This window comes from Serinus canaria, chromosome 4A (genome assembly GCF_022539315.1).
Source record: "Serinus canaria isolate serCan28SL12 chromosome 4A, serCan2020, whole genome shotgun sequence".
Classification (NCBI taxonomy): Eukaryota; Metazoa; Chordata; class Aves; order Passeriformes; family Fringillidae; genus Serinus; species Serinus canaria.
Genome location: NC_066318.1, coordinates 3,280,769 through 3,298,054, shown reverse-complemented (window position 1 = coordinate 3,298,054; position 17,286 = coordinate 3,280,769). Strand labels below are relative to the sequence as shown.

The 17,286-nt window shown below is 41.0% G+C and overlaps 1 protein-coding gene across 3 annotated transcripts in view; it reads right to left on the bottom strand.

The window, feature by feature from the left end:
* The window catches only part of PCDH11X (protocadherin 11 X-linked), a 426,671-nt gene that overhangs the window by 363,393 nt on the left and 45,992 nt on the right, over positions 1-17,286 (bottom strand). The gene's annotated exons all lie outside the window — the stretch shown is intronic.

The following is a 17,286-nucleotide window of genomic DNA, read 5'->3' as shown; positions in this document are numbered from 1 at the left end:
ACGCAGCCTTTTAATTTGTAGGCCAAGATTTTTAAGGCTTTTGTTCAATTTATGGTTTTCTGTCAGTGCCATGCACTGTTTGTATCGGTTTCCTTTGAAGCAAGAAAAAGGTTTAGCTTGGAATAAACTGAACTTTCAGATTCATACCCACAGTAAAAATAGGATTTGTAATAAACCTAAAGTGCATTTTCTGCATTCAGAACCCCAATTAGCTCCATTCATACACAAGAGTTGAGGAGATCATATCATGAGCAATGTCTGCACCATAACTTGCTACTTCTCCTCCTATCCAAGAGCTCCTACAAATGGAAAGCACTGCCATAATGTCTGTCCATTTACACAACCACACCCACAACTGCTCTTGTCCCATGAAACAAGAGCAAGCACAACGCTGTGGATGGCATCAACAGAACTCAAGCATAATAATGAACCACTTTAAGCTGGAAAGAACAGCAAAAAGTATAACATGGAATGAAGAAGAGGAGAATTAATGTATTTCATACTGATTTTCTGAAAAGGAAAAGAAAGAAAAAAAAAAAAGCTAGGAGTTTTACCCAAACAGGAAATTATTTCCTTGAAAATATAAATTAGTTATTACTATTACAAAATTTAAACAGTCCTAATAATTTGCTGGAGTGTCCTTAAACTTTTCAGATGAGCTGGTCCCTTCTTTAAGGAGCTTTTTTCAATCTTGTCATGTTCTAAACTTTGGCTACTTTATTTTCTAAGATAGGTAGATATGAGATAGGTATGGTTTTTCTTTGATGGAATATTTTTTCATCCTTCTCAGTTCTTGGCATTCAGCTGTCAGAACATGTTCATTAGGACATGTTCCTCCATTGAGGAGAAACAATTAGGGACAGTCAATACTAGATTCTTGATTTATTTACTTTTTTTTGCTGCCCTAATTTCTTCAGTCCACACTTCAAGTGAGCCTGAAACTGCCTAACTTAGAAGTATTAATACTTTTAACCACAGATTTTATCAGGGAGAGAACAGGCAGAGCTGAAAACTGGTAAGCCACATGAACTTTACATTTTCAAGACTGCACCAGGATTCATGAATAAAATGAGAGTTCTCTGTCCATAGCACATCTCTGGCCTCTGAAATGTTGTTTCAAGTTGAGTTATTTCCAGGTTCTTAATTATATGTAATTTCTCTTTTCAAACATGGATGACAATTAAAAACCAAACAACAAAACAAAAACAAACCAAAGAAAACCAAAACCTGAAACAAAACAGAAACCTGAATCTTTTATTTTAATAGAAATTCACTTCATCCTCCTCTACAAACTAGGGTGGCAGTAATGGTGAACCCACATTGCTGCATTACCAAAGCACAGAATTCCCAAGAAACTCCTCTCAAGGAACTGAGCCATCACCTGAGTGGTCTTTCACCATGCACTGCAGACATACAATTATCTATTTCAGAAAAATATGCAGCTGCTCCACAAACCTGTAAGAAACTGATGTTCACAATACTCCTGCTGAGTAAATAGTTGCAGACTAAAGATGGGAAATGGAACTACAGAGACACTTTTATCAATCGTCCAAAGTTTGCAGCTGGTCTGAAAAAGGCAGCCACTTCTGAGTTACTGCGCATGTTTAAAATTAAACTTCGGAATTTTAAACTTTAGAAACTCACTGTTAGAATGCAACCTTAGGAGCTAAACTCCAGAATTGTAAACTTCAAGCAAAGTTCTTTCATTTAGAGACACTTTGACCTAAACAAGGGACGTCAACAGCTGCAGGTAACAAGCAGGGAGGCAACCTCCCCTCTTAATCTCCTCCATTACAGTTGTTCAGAAATATCACAGGCATCCTACTGAACAAAAAGCTACATTTTCAACACCCTGAGGATATTCAGATTAAGGTATTAAACATGTTTGAGCTTGGCTCTGAATTCCCATGATAAAGCTCCAGACACCTGACGTTTCTGCCTTTGGATTCACTCACTATAGATATATAATGAAGGGGAAAAAAATAGGATTTATATCAGGCAACAATACAGCCAACAAGTGCATTTTGATATTTGCATTATACAAGGTGACAGTTACACATTTGCTCCATTTCCTCGCTGAGAACAGGCACGGAACCGAGGATGTGCCAGGAAGGGAAATAAATGAGCTCAAGGCTCCAGTGCAGCGCCGTGCCTGCGGAGGGGAGCACTAACAATCCTGTTCAGCTGCTCAGAACAGCTCCTAAATCACAACCTCATTGTGCCTCGACAGCCACAGGCTCTGCCTGAGCTCCCAGGGGCACATTTGGAGCTCGGGGTGAGCCCTGCCAGGTGTTGGTGAGGGGTGAACCTGCTGTGCCCTCCTCTCACAGCCTGTTGGTGAGCACAGCAGCGCTGCCAGGCAGGAGGGGATAAACCTGACAGCCACTTGTGCAGCAGGAAATACAAACATCCCTGACAGCTCTGAAAATTCCTCTCCCCTGCAGCAGGGGCTGGGCAGCATCCCCAGCTCGCAGTGATTTCAGGGGAGTCTGGGGGTAATGGGTGAGTGTGGACTCAGTTCGTGGCAAATGGGAGAACAAAATACAAAGTGGACCGGTGCAAAGCGGACCGGTGCAAAGCGGACCGGTGCAAAGCGGACCGGTGATTTACTGCAAACATCTGCCAATCAACATTCATTAAATTAACATATAGTAATTATCGCATTCCCTCCTGTACATACACAAATTCAGTGTTGTGGCATCTTTAATTCATGGCATCTTCATTAAGAAAAATCCATATTCCAACCTCTGATGCTGCAGCCTTTCCAACCAGCTGTTCAGAGAGATTGTCTTCTTTGACCTAACACCCTCCTGAAGCTCAAGTTCAGCTGGGAGCAAAATCACTGCACCTTCCCTTGATGCTTACACTTGTAGGAAAAAATACTGACAAAACTTCCATCTGAACAGCAGGAGCACCTCACACACACACATGGAACCCCCCACACTTCAGAAACACCAGGAAATTCCTTCATGTGCAGGGACAGCACTTTAATGTCCACGTGTCACTGCTTTATGGATGTGGATTCAAAAATCCATAAAGCAAAAATCCAAAATTCACAACCCATGTGTGCAAAAATATAACAGGGTGAGAAATAAACTCCAGCAGAAAAGAGTTTACATCCTCCACTTGGAACAGATTTCCCCCAGCTTCCACAGGCAGGCTTTAGGAATTCCAGACCTGTCACAAGTGCTGCAGAAATGACCTGATCATAAGCCTCTCTCAAGGCCTCCACTCTGCAGGGTTTTGTAAAAATCAAAATAGGAAAGAGCCTGTGTGCGTGTGACATTTAACTGCCACGGGATCAGTTTTGCTTCTGAAGGAAATAAAGCTATACTTTTTCAAGGAATGAAAACTTATCCTTTTTTTATTACTCTCAGAAAATAACAGCGAGACTCCCGTATTAAACTGTAACAGAGTGTGCAAGTGCAAGATGCCACTTCACTGCACTTGGGATGATGGTAAATAATACTGCAATTTCAGAGTAATAATGGGAGATGGTGGCTGAGAAGACAGTGACACTGCTAAAAATAGTTCCAGAGAATTCTGAAACTCAGTAAATAGAAGTGCTTTCACCATACTGATCAAGGAGTGTAGGGGATAAACCAAAAATGTATTTTCTGGTGCTGGATTTCTCAGGAACTTGACTTCTTCCTCCTCCAGTGTTACTGACTCCTATTTATCTGACTCACTAGAACAAGAACCAGATAAAAAAGGAGAAACATTCCTTTACTGTAAGGCAGCAACTTGAGTCCGAAAATCAATTTTGAGAAGAAATCTCTTGCTACCTGTGTGTATTGAAAGTTCTAGAAAATAAATTGTCCTGACTTTCCAGTTAATGAGTTATATTCTGAGAAAATGCTTCCCTGTGAGTTTGGGATCAAAAAAAACTTAGAAGTGTATTTGATTTATACTTCAATATATAGTTTTACTCAAGAATATATTCCTTTCTAAAAACAAAAATAAAACTCCAATTTCACTCTAATTGAATGTGCTTGAGCTATTTCTCGGTCTTAAAATCAGAGATGGAATTGATATAACTGATTTGGAAGAAAGAAAATAAATTTAAGAATATTAGAATGGCATGTTTACAAGGGAAACACCAAACTCATCATTCCATTCCAGCCTTTCTGCTTAGTCTTTGTTCACTGTTTATATTTACTAATAGCAGTTTATTCATGAATATACACTAAAAATTATAGCTAATGGACAGGGATTTTTTCCTCCAAAAGGGGAAAAAAACACCAAAGAAAACCATGAGGCCATAGAACACAACAAGCCAATATTTAGGCAGGAAGAACAGCAGGTAAATACAATATCCATCTCCTGCTGCAGAGCTCTACATTTGTCCCACCTGGTAATGTGAGCCCTCCAATAAACCTGGTAATGTGAGACAAACCCTCCCACAACTCATGGGGAAAAAAGCAGAGAGTGGTGAATGTTGGGAGTAAGGGGAGTGAAGGGGTGTGTGTCCTCAGCAAGGTTAATTCCAGAATAAATGCCACAGCTCAGGAGTCACCTAGCAATGTGACTGCCCTCTCACAAAGGGTGCTGCTCCAGGAAAAGCAAATTAAACAAAGGTTGGTGAAGCCATTTCTGCCCAGTGATGGCTCCTGTAACCAAGGCAAAGGGGAAATCCAACCTTTCCCAGGTGTGGGTGCACACAGAGTTCTTTCCTGAGCTTAACTCAATCCCTGCCCTAAGCAGATGCTCCCAAGCAGCAGCTCTCACATTGTGTGTGGCACAATAAAGCTCTGCAATAGCCACACACACAGACTGTGCCTGAGGCCCCTTCCTCAGCCAAAAACAGGAACAGCTTTGGGCAGCTGCCACCACTCCAGGCAGGAAGGTGTCAGGGTGGCAAAGCTGGACTGAGAACTGCCCCAGAGCCCTGCCAGCCCCCACTCTGAGCAAAACCCCATGGAACACCCAGCACAGTGCCCAGAGAGCCCCTCCTGCTTGGAGAGCAAGGACAGCATCTCAGCCACACACAGCCTGGAACAGGGACAGCACAGAAAATCCTCTGGGCATGAGAAAATGCTCCCAATAATTCAATGTGAAGTTTAGCCTTCGAAAACAGTCTAAACAAGTGATTCCACCAAACCCAACCCATTCAAGTATTTCATCCTGAGATGAAAGATTAATATAACCTATGTCCATCATCTGGGACAATGACCATTAGCACAGAATATAAATAACAGCTCAAACAATTCAACTTAAACAGTCTTTAAACAATTTTCAATCTAGACACAAAGACTTTGTCCGTACCTTGATTTGTACACTTAATTATTTTCTATTTCTTTATCTTAGAGGGTTCAGCATATTATTAGGTTTCTTGCACAATGAGGTATTAAGGTAAGAACAATAATTCAATGTATTACGTTGACGAAGCAGCCAGCTAAACAAACAGTTGGTTCTGAATTCAAAGATTTAGTTGGGCAAGTTACTATTTTTAAAACCTGCCTAGGATGTTCCACCAAATACTACATCTGTCATTATTCATCAGGTTCACAGACACTGAAAGCACACAAAACAAGTACTCTCCAAGACAGGATGGAGTCAATTGCTCACAGAAATCTGCAGGACTGCTCTCTACAATAAAACAGGTTTCAGTTGTTCTGTGGATCCAAAACAGAGCACTATCTTCACATCCTAAGGTGACACCATAAAACTGAATTTTTTATGCATTCTACCTACAGAGTCAAAGCTCTGCTTCCACACTCAATTAACTTTACTGGTAACAGAAGAAGAGGCCTACTGTGGTTATATGTGGAAGCACCCATTGTGAAATGTAAAATTAAGTGAAATCTGTTTTGAAACCCAGCATTATGGCTCTTAACAAAACAGCAAACCAGAAGTAAATTAGAGAAAGTGACTGTGACAGCTGAAGCCATGGAGCTTCCAAGAGGGCTCAGCATTATTAAAGATTTTCCTTATTATGCTCTTAGGCACAATCTGATTAGTTCCAACAGCTGCCCAGCAGGAAAAGCCCAGCCATCATTCCCAGGAGCACTCCAGTAAAGCACCTTTAGCTTCAGTGGGGCCAGAGCAGGTGGCACACAGCACTGCAGCACCAACTCTGCTCTCCTGATGGACTGAGAGGTCAGAACTCCAAATCAAATCCTGGCAGAGGCTCCTGATCAGCATCCTGCAAGCCACCAAAACCTGTCCTGATGGATAAACTTGTTCCACAAGAAACACACAAAGGAAAGAACGAAGAAAATAAAAAAGGGGGGAGGGGGAGATCCACTGTGCATAAATGTTACTCAAGTCTTTGTTAGAGGCAGTGAGTAACAAAAAAGGAATTTTCTTTGCTACCTTGCCAGTGAAACTCAATAGCCTGAAGCATATGCTGTGCTGTGACAAATGTGCCATTGAACTTTAAAACAATATTCAAAATAGATTCTGAAAGACTTCACTCCTGTTTGCAGGAACTCTTGTAGTGTTGTTTGAATATCACAAGAGAGATTAGGAGACTGATATTTTTACCATTCTTCCAGGGCCCTGGATGCTCAGTTGGGATTTTGAGAGCCACAGACACAGCACTGGCTGTGAAAGGTTCCAAGCCTGGGACAGAGATTTTCAGCCAGCTGGAGCCCTGAATCATACACTCCATCATCAAATCATTTAGAACCTGGTATTAAATTTAATCAATAAAAACCACACAGGTTTTAATTCCACAAAGGTAAATTCACTTCTGAAGAAGGCTTGACTCTTCTTCCAGTTCCTGAACATAGGAAAACTTAGGGGAAAACCAAATTTCTAGTGTTGCAAAGCTTCCTGCCACCGGGCAGCAGATCAAGTTCTGGTTGTACCTCTGGGCTTTACTTCCCACCTTAGCTCAAGAATATACACATCTAAAATAGAAACCAAATAATTTTATTTCTGCTTAATGGAATATAATGGGCATGGATATTATTGAAAAGTGTCTTTGCACAGTTTCTCAGCTCTTCCATGAGCTTATAAAACTGTACATTTCTTTAAGTTAAATAATAAAGTGGAAGTATTTTATCACTGCACCCAAAATGATGTTTTCATAGTATAAGAATGCCAGCAGTGGACCAATGTAAAGAGAAATGAAAAGAAGTGATCATCACAAAATGTAGTGTCTAAAACTTTGCCAATATTCTAAACACTCAAACTTTAAAATCTAGAATTTTTACAAAATAGATACAAAATACCACTACAACTACACATATGGGAAAAAAACCCAACAGATAAGAATATCAGAATCTCCTCTGCTGGACAAGAAATCTGTGAGCCTCCAACTGGCAGAAGCTCAGGAACAGCTTGGGAAAATATTCTGGAGATTCCCAAGCATCTGACATCAAATGTTAGAGAGAGATTCAAGGACAGAGGAAACTCAGCTTCATCCTGCCAGGCCATCCTTGGGCCAGCCCAGAAATCAGTGCCTGCCCCTCCTCTTCCTCTGGGAACACAGACAAGCAAAGACTGAGAAGAGCAAAGCCCAGTCCAGATGATAAATTGAGGTGCCCAGCAAAGGTCACAACATCTTCACATAATGCACTTCAAAACCCAGACAATAAAAATCTCAGATATTAAAACAGGTATTAAAACACACACACACACTAACAGGATTTTCTCTTCAGCTTTGCCAAAGGTCCACTCAGACACTGAACTTCACTGCCAAGCTCTGGATGATGCTGGCAGTTGGAGGTTTGAGTTACTCAGATGGAAGGTTTTCAGGAGGGAGGGGCTGGGCTAGCTCAGAATTTAAAAGTAAGCACTGATGTAGAATCTTACAAAGCAGCAGCAGGTAATCTGGAAACTTCCAGGAACTCATGTGAGTTCTGATATTGCACAAGCAGAGCGAGTACCTTGGATATTCAACATGGACAAACACTTGATTGCATAAAACAGTAAAAGTGTTTATGGTGAAACAATAAAAGGTGATAGGAAAGTTCTATCAGTATTTTAGGCTCTGTTTTTAAGACTGACTTTCTAATTCTGGTATCCACAATAGTTCTTGGCTTTCCCAACAAATGCCAATCCACAAAAAAGTCATCTAAGTGCCAGAGTTGTATTTTTGATATGAGATGGGAAAGAGGATGAGGAACAAAATAGAAGTTACTCCTTTGTTTATACCTTTAAATCTGCTGCAATAAATTAACTTCAAAAACCCCTAATGGAAATGAGGGTGAAAATTATATGGCTGGGCTTAGGATGAAAAGGAAAATGTATTCTCCCAGTGAAAAAGCCATATAATATCCCAGTCTGAAAAGCACAGAGGAATATCCTGACTTAAAAGAAAAAAGAAGAGAAAAAAAACCCCAGAAAACATCAATTTGCTTGAAAAAGCAGAGAAAAAAAACTACAATTATTCGACTTTGGAACATCAGCAATAACCAAAGCAAGAACAGATCCCATTAATAGAGCCAGCAATTACAGCACAATGAGAGAAAAATGTATTTCAATACCGAGAGCTGATGACTCAGAACTCATTTCTTTTAGCAATGTTTCTTTTTGTTTCTTCAGAATTGTCTGAAACAGCCTTTGCTACATGTCCCAGCTTCAAAAGCTCCACAGGACTTAAGTGTTCAGACCAATTATGTTTCTGGGTTAGAGAATATAAATTATTTTGCAATGCACCTTTCTTTGAGGAATAAAAATAACTGTACTAATGCAGTCAAGTGCCATGAACTGTAGCTGACACTTGATTTAAACATAATCTTTGATAGCTCTTTCTTCTTAAATGGAAGGAAAGGGTTCTATACAGTGTATTTGGGGGAAAACTAGCTAGGATATTTGAATCTCTGTTATTAATTTCTAACATTAGAAAGGCTAAAGTAAATATAAAATCAGGAGCATATTATTATTACTATTATTATTGCTACTTTAATATTTTAATTGTGTATTTTATGACAACTTAAACCAGGAAAAACTGAAACTACTTCTCCTACTTTCAAAATACATCCTAAAAATTGGAAATTTTCAAATTTTCATCCCCCCTAGATGGGATGAAAAGTGAGTCTTAGAAAAGTGAGTTGGACTAAAGAAAAATCTTTTGCAGCTAATATTCACCTTTTATTTTTGTTTTCTTTACTCAGCATTTTGAACATAGCAGAATTTTTTGATAACCTCACAAGTAAACATGAAAAAAGACAGTTATTCCTTAAAAACTTGGAATTTTTAATGATCTGAATAATATTATCTGCTGGAAATGTAATTCAGGGTTTCTCAGGACAGCCACCCAAAATACAAGCCAGCCATGCATTGATGCATCCATTACAATAAGTAAAGGAAACAAAAACAAAAGAATCCCTGCAAATTTATTCAGAAACCAGAATTACAGGGCTTCCAAAGAACTTTTACAGTCCATGCAGTAACCATTAGCTGATACTCTTGAAGAGCTTGTGATAATTGTTGTTAATTTGGTTGAAAAAATAATGGTGTTTAAAATGTTTCTTGCCTGGTTGGTGACAGCTATTGCTGGCTTTTAACTACAAAAAAGACCAAAAAGAGTTTAAATGCTGTTGGTACAAGATGACCAGTGTATCAAGCAGATGCACTCACACAATTTATAAAGAAATGGTCTGAAATTCAGACAGTGTTTCAGGTCAGTCTTTAACAATAAGGACCACAGACAGGCCTTTCTATTCACAGATAAAAACACTGAATATGTAAAAATAATGCCCCAACAGCATGAAATGCTGTTTTGGTATTTGAAAAAGGCTCCTACCTCTTTCTTTAGTGATGTACAAAAGTATGACACCTTTAAAACATGGTGGATTTTGAGATAGTAGGAAGAATTAAGGGTGCAGTATCACCTGTCCTGAGTGCACTTTTATTCCCTTTTGTAACTTCACGTGGCAGTGCATGTTGGCAGCTCCAGTACCATTCACCTCTGCAAACCAGAGTACAATTCCATTTAGAGGAGCTATTTCACTGCTTTTGCTGGGGTTAGCAATAGAGAGCATGAGAGATCATGAAATTGTCAATTTCTTATACATTAAAATAATTGTTTCATGGACTCAATTGGGAAAATGTTCCATTCTCTGTGCTGCCACACACAGGGACTGTGTAAACAAATCCTGAGCCCCGTGTGCTCAGAAAGCCTCCCCACGTCTGAGCTAAAGCTGATCTGAGTGGACATCAGCAAAAGCTGCTGTTCAGCTGAGACAGATGAAGAGGAGCTCTGGGTTTGACAGATGGGTGCCTCGCAGCTCCAGTCCATCATCTCCCCTCTCTGAAACATGCTAACTTCTCTATTATTGTTCCCTGACAGCTCCTGTGAAAATCAGAGCCTGGCATGCAGAGAGAGACACCGACTTGTCCCTCACCCTAACTCACTGAACTTGCTGTGCCTGCAGCAAGACTTTCTCCTCCAGCCCTCCCTGAATCCCCAGGGGGATGTCAGGATAAGGGGAGCTGACAGTTTTACAGCCAGAGTGCCATAAAGCACCCTAAAGGAGCCTTGGATCAACCAGCACAAGGCAATTACCTTGACTCCTGACTCACCACCACCAGGCAGGAGCAGGGCTTGATCTCCTCACTGACACCCAGTCACAGCTGCAGGAATGCAAATCAGCTTTCCCTTTTAAAGCTCAGACCCAGTGACTTTTTCAAAATAATCTGCACAGATGACCACTTGTCTGTCCAGATCTCTCCAGACAAGAGACCACTGAGCAGTATTTTTATTCCAGCACAAAATCTTCCATGAAGAATCATGTACTTGGGTATTTTGGATTGTAAGAAAAATGGGCAAATGGGGTGGAGGATTTGGAAGGAGGTGGATTTTCAGCTACAGCATAAAATAATGAAAATAGACTTATTTAGCAAAGGTGATGTAAAAACTTCAGATGATAATCAAGAACATCTCAGGGGAAAAGCATGCAGGGGGAACCATCCACGTGAAAAAAACTGAGGATGTGTAAACTTTAACCAAAACACTGAACTTCTATCAGCAAATGAAAAAAGGGAAAGATGTTTTGTGTCTGACCTATTCCCCCACTGTGGATTTAGGACAAAAGTACTTGGCACCACTCAAAAGACAGCCTGTCTGTCCTCAAAAAAGCCTCTCTTTTAAAGGGCAGCTAAAAATTACCTTAGAAAGACAACCATGTCCAGCTCTCCCTATTTATTAAATTACCAGCACTACAGAGTGACCTTAGAGCTTGATTGGAGCTCAACCCCAAAGCAAAAAAAACTTCCTAAACCTATTTTTGAGTTCCCTAGATCCACAAACTTCCCCTTCTATGCTGACACACAAAATGAGAAAGAAGAAGCAGCACTGACCCCAAATATCTGCAGTTTAATTCTCCTGAGAGATCTCAGTGAGGGAGGGATCAGCCAGGGCTGCAGATTGTGCTGAGGAGCCCCAGGGTGGGAAGGGACCCCTGGAGAGGGGCTGCTCCAACCCCTCTGCCAAAGCAGCTGCACATCATCACACCCAGCTGGGCTTTGACTTTTTCCAGGGGATTGTGAAATCAGAAAAAAAAAAAAAAACCAAACCATTCCCTCTCCAAGCAGAAACTCAAAAGTTTAGTCTAAGCTACATGACAGCAAGAAGGAAAAGAAACCCATAATAATTAAAAAAAAAAAAAAAAAAAACCCTAAAATGGTTTTTTACCATGCATCTTATTGTCACCTTGTCTGTAACACTGTCAGATCCAGGATCTGCTTTTACATAATTTCTCAGTTTGAGGCACCTAAGTACTATTGTTTCCTGTACCAGCAATAGGAGTGTAATTTTATTTTTGTGGCAATTAGTCTTGAAATATCACTGAACAACTAATGTTACCTGAATGAGAAGAGAAAAATACCGAAAAGATCTTATTCTTGTCTATGAGGAAGTCCAGAAATGTGAATCATGTGTTTTCCTGAGCATATTTCAGTCTGTAAAACAAAAATTCTTGGAATCCTGAGTAGCCACCATCCTATCAGCCATATTACCCTTGCACAATTGCCAGAAAGGGTTGTCAATAAAAAAAATAAATCAGAAAATACAAGAATATTTTGCTACTAGAGGGTTACAATAAATTCACAAATAACTTTTGATTCATAGAAAAAGTAAGAAAAATTAAGCTGCCATTCCTTATTTGTATTAGTGTTTAACTAATACAAATAAGACCTGGCAATATTCATAGATATCTGTTTCCAAGCAGAGAGAAAGCTCTGTGTTGGCAGGTTTTTCACAAACTGCAGATGTTGGCAATAAGCACCCCAGGCTTTGTGACCTCCCAAGGGCCAGTGCAGCCCTGCCCTGCCCTCTGCTGAAGGCCCCCAGAGAATCACCCAGGTCAGTTTAATCCACACCAATGCCAGTGGGACAGGCCATGGCACATGGTTTGGGAGCACCCCAAAAGGGAGGGGGGCTGCTTTGGCTCCCTCTGGGTGGAATGGGAGCACAGAAAAGGACAGCAATGACAAATCCAAGCAGCTCCTCTTTGGGGCACTGGGGTTGATCAGGTGCTAAAGAAAATCAAAGTTTGTGTCCCCGTGCACTGAGTTTGCAGGGACATGAACCATTGTGTCTTGGTTTTTTCTCTGTGCACTGAACCCCACAGTGCAGCACTAAAAACAAACAGACCATTACAGACCCAACAGACCAACAAACATTCAAAACAACAAAGGCTTTTGGCCTCCTCCACTGTTACAGCTGTGACTTTCACATCTGTTTCCCTGCTTACCACAGGACTATCAACTGTGATTCCAGCACTATGACTTTCTGATACACACTTAACTACAAATCTAGTCTCAGTCTATAATTCCAAGCACCCTCCTAGATTTATTTCTACATAAAACACATCTTCCACTCTTGATCCTGACAGTGATATGAGTTACTTGATCCAAGACTGCTGCAGGGCTCAGAAATAACCAGTTGCAAACATGAAATATGATGCTTCAAGTGTGATGAAGAACTGTGATTTCCATCTTCCATGGGTCATGGAATTGACAAACTGTATCAGAAGAAGAGGATATCTTCTATTGAGAGGCATCACAAAGATGATCTAGAGCAGCCAGATGAAACTCTCCTCATCAGAGGCAAGGCTGGATTCCTGGGACTGAGCAGGAATCTATTTTGTCAGACTACAGAGGTATGAACTGACAGCTACAAAGAGATTATCACATTATCCTAGAAGGGATGCACCAGCTGCTTCTGATAGGTAAATACAGCAAAATGACTGGAACAGGTAAGAGTGATGGAACAGCAACACCAATCTAATTTGCCCCAAACTGCAAAGGATTAAAGGAAGAAAATGTTAGCACTCAGGATCAGCTCACAGAAGAAAATGCTCAGTTCCTGCTGCACCTCTGCAGCCTCTAGTGTACATGGTATACTTAGCTGACAAGAAATGCTAAGCAATCAATTAATAAAAATATTATTTAAAACATGCTCTTGTGTGAGTCCTTTTCTATTCAAAACCTGTTCTGAACCAGCTTGCCTTTTCAACATTTAAGAGAACAAAGAAATGCTTCACACTAAAGACTCTGCAGTCAAAGCAGAGGCCTGTGACACCTATAAATATGGAGTGTATTAATCAGGTAATGCTAAATATCAGCTTGCCTAGAGCTCAGAGGTAGGTGTGCTGGAACAGTGTAATCACCAGCAGCAAGCAGGTATTTATGGCACCGTGGTGGCCCTGCCTGACACAATGCACATTTTATGGCAGTCTGTAAACAATGGCAACTGCCCTGAGGAGGTGAACAAAGCCCTGGAGGCTGGGCTGCCCCCTGAGTTCAAGCAGAACATGAGGATTTGTAGTTCCATCCCCAATCAGAAATCACTGTTTATTAAGGTTTCAATGCCCAATTTGCTCTTGCATCCCACTGTTTTCACAAACTACTTCTGTGTATGAATGCCCAGCTCTTTTTCCCTGTCATTTCCCATTTATACTTAAAGTAGTTTTCTCAGCTGAGACAAGAATGGTTGGGTTTCCACCTGGCCATTTATTTCTTGTCTTAGCTGCACCTACCAGCTCCCTCCATCAGTTTTACACCATCCTCTTCCCCAGTCCAGCTATTTCTCATTCTAAATGAATTTTCTTCTATTGTTAAACAATATCCAAGTTCTCCCTCCTCCCCTGGTTCCCAGCAAACTCTGTTTATCATGTGAAACCTTAATGTCACTCCCTCTATGGTCACCTTGGGGCATCTCAGCAGAGAAACACAATCTTTTATAATGCCATGCACAGCAGCTTTGGGAACAGCAAGGAGCTCTGCGTGACTGTCTCCTCTTTTCTATTAACAGTAAAACTGGTGCCTTTTCAGAGCTCATGTGTTTCAAACAGAGCTGAGAAAATCAGAGCCACAGAAAGTTGAGAGGATGAGGTGCCACGAATCAGTTACATATAAAGAAGTTATTTTCTATTCAGGTACACCTTGATAAAATGCAGGCAGGCAAAAATGAGTGTTAATCAGTGTGGTAATTAAAGCTCTGTCTTGTTTTAAATAAATCAAATCCTGCTTTGCAAAGCTTCCACTGAATCCAAAACACAAGAATATATGTCTTTACAAAGTTTTATTTTCTACTATTTTAAGGGGTGTTAAGGAGAGGCAGGATTTAAAAAAAAAAAAGTCATTTAAAGACTTTATCATTTCTCATCTAGTTTGCAAAAGAAACCAAATGCAAAAATTGTATTCAACCTTTCCCACACCCCGTGAGAGGGGCAGTAAGGAGGAAGAGAGGAAATATTGCAACACATGACTGTTAGTCCCAAGGAGTTCCAGAGGTGTTGAAAATGTGTTAAATACCTGTAAAGGAGTCAGCTCAGGTCCCAGAGAGAAGTTCCCTCTCTTTCAGAATTTGTTATGGACAAAGTCTCTATCCACCTGCTTTTGGGCAGAATAGGCCTGGCTTCACACAGGCAACAAGAAAATCTTGGCTAAATTTGTTTCAAAAGGCAGCTACAACTGAAAAGCTTTCTCTTCATTTCACAATTTGTCCATTTTTGATTTCTTTCTGTCCAAACTACAGAGCAACACATTTCACTCTGCTGCTGCACCTACAGCATCAGCTTTTCTGCTTCTATGAATGATTCCACATCCTATCAGCCCCCACTTCTCGGTGGAAATCCTTTCTGGGATTCACCCCCTGCTCCTCTGCCACCTCCAAGCTGCCCTGCCCACCCACATCATACCAGGTGTTTCCCAAAACTCCTTCCCAAAATTCCAGCCCTGCTAGAATCCTGCTCAGAGGGCACAGCAGCTCCCTGAGCTGCAGTCCCTGCTGTTGGCTGCTTGTCAAAGGAAGGAAAAGGCCAACACTCTCAGGAGCCAGGAGATCTCAGCATCTTCAGAGCCCACCCCAGACAGCAGAGCAGGACCATGCACCCAGAGCACACCTGGGGAGCAAGGGCAGCAAAAGCAGCACCACCCTTGGGAGCCTGTCCTGCCACCCCTCCTTTCCTTCTCCATCTCCCCAGCTTTCTCCAGGGATGCATCTTTGGATAGCACAAAACCCAGAATGGTTTGGGTTGGAAGGGACCTTAAAAGTCACCTGGTTCCACCCCTGCCATGGCAGGAACACCTTCCACTGCCAGGGATCCAGGGGCTTCTCTGGGCACCCTGTGCCAGGGCTCCCCTCCCTCACAGGAAGGATTTCTTCCCAATATCCAATTTAAACCAACTTTCTGTCAGAACAAAGCCTTTCCCCCTGTCCTGTCTCTCCAGGCATTGTCCAAAGTCCCTCCTGCAGCCCCTCCAGGTGCTGAAAAGCCTCAAAAAGTCTCTCTGGAGCCTTCTGTCCTCCAGGCTGAAGAATCCCAATTCTTTCAGCCTTTCCTCATAGGAAAGGTGTTTAATCCCTCTAATTATCTTCCTGGACCTCCCCTGCTGGAGGAAATACTGGCTGTATTTCCTGCCTGCTCACCAAGATCCTTTATTTCTACGGGGTTTGGGTTTTTTTTTTTAATCCTTCTTATAATTACTTTTGATATTAACATTCTGAAAATAACCAGTCAAATAACATCTGGAAATACTGTTCCAAATGGATATTCTGGCTGTCAGAAACTTCTTGTTGTTTTTTACAGATCATTTCCAAGGTATGTGAAATTGCTGGCTCATTTAAAGGCAGTAGATCCATAACTCCAAAAATACCTGACCAGCAGGCATTCAAGAGAAAAATGCAATTAATTCTTTCAGCAGATCTGCCAACAGGGCTGTGATTTAACAAATTATTTTGTTTGCAGCACAAGATTTCAGAACTTCCAGTCCACACCAGTGTGTGCCCAACCTCACCACCTTCTTTCCCATCATGTGGCACAAGCAGTTTTTTTCAGAGACACTTGAATAAACATGTAACTCATCCTTTTTTATTCATTTTTCCCCTAATTAAAAAATTATATAATTTGATATTTGTTATTTAAGATTATCAAGATATTTAATATTTAAGAATATTAAGATATATTTAAGATTATCAAAATATATTTCAGAATATTAAAATATTGGCACAGTTTTTGATGGAAACCCTCTCATGCAGACCCTCTGTCACCTTGCCCAGCCAAGCCCTGTGCCCTGCCCTGGGCAGAGCTGCAGGTTGGATTTCAGATGAGCTCCCACTCGTGTGACACAAATGTGTTCCCACTCTGCTGATCTGCCACGTTCTCTCTCTGAATGCCCAGGCCAAAAATGAGCTCACAGACCAAGACTGTGTTGTGGTGACCTGAACTGTTGCACACCAGGCCCAGGGACTCCTGATTTTGCCATTTTCCACAGTTTTCCTTTCCCTAACTCACATTTCTCTGTTCAGACTGGGTATTATTTTGCCCCATTTTGTATGCAACCCTGGCTTTTTCATTATTTTCTACTCCTACTGTTATTTATTTTATATGCTGTCCTTCATTCCCCAAAATCTCATTGAATATGCCTCATAAAGAACACTCTGCCCTACTGGATGCTTCTGCTTAGCTGACTAAAAAACCCCAACCAAAACCCAGACATGTAGATATACCTGCTCTCAGGAAAAGTTTTAAAGCATTTACTGCAAAAACTTCAAACATTATCGTGAGTACTTGAAAAGTTTTAAGTTCCTTGGCTGCACAACCATGTGTGGGATTTTTTTTAAATTTTTTTTTGTTTTTGATAGCCAGCCAGAAATGCCCAGTGGGATGCAGCTTCCTGAAAGAGATTTTTATGTCTTTGTCACTCCTTAGCACCCACACTGCCACAATTACTTCAGGCTCCAAGCAATTTAAAAGAGCTAAAAAAAGGCAGAGCTTTGTTTTCATTGAATTGCTAGTAAGTAGAGGTATCAGAGAATATCAGCAATGCAGTCAGTCAGGCAATATATTGGATAATATAATCCATGTTCTTCTGGCACTAAGGAGG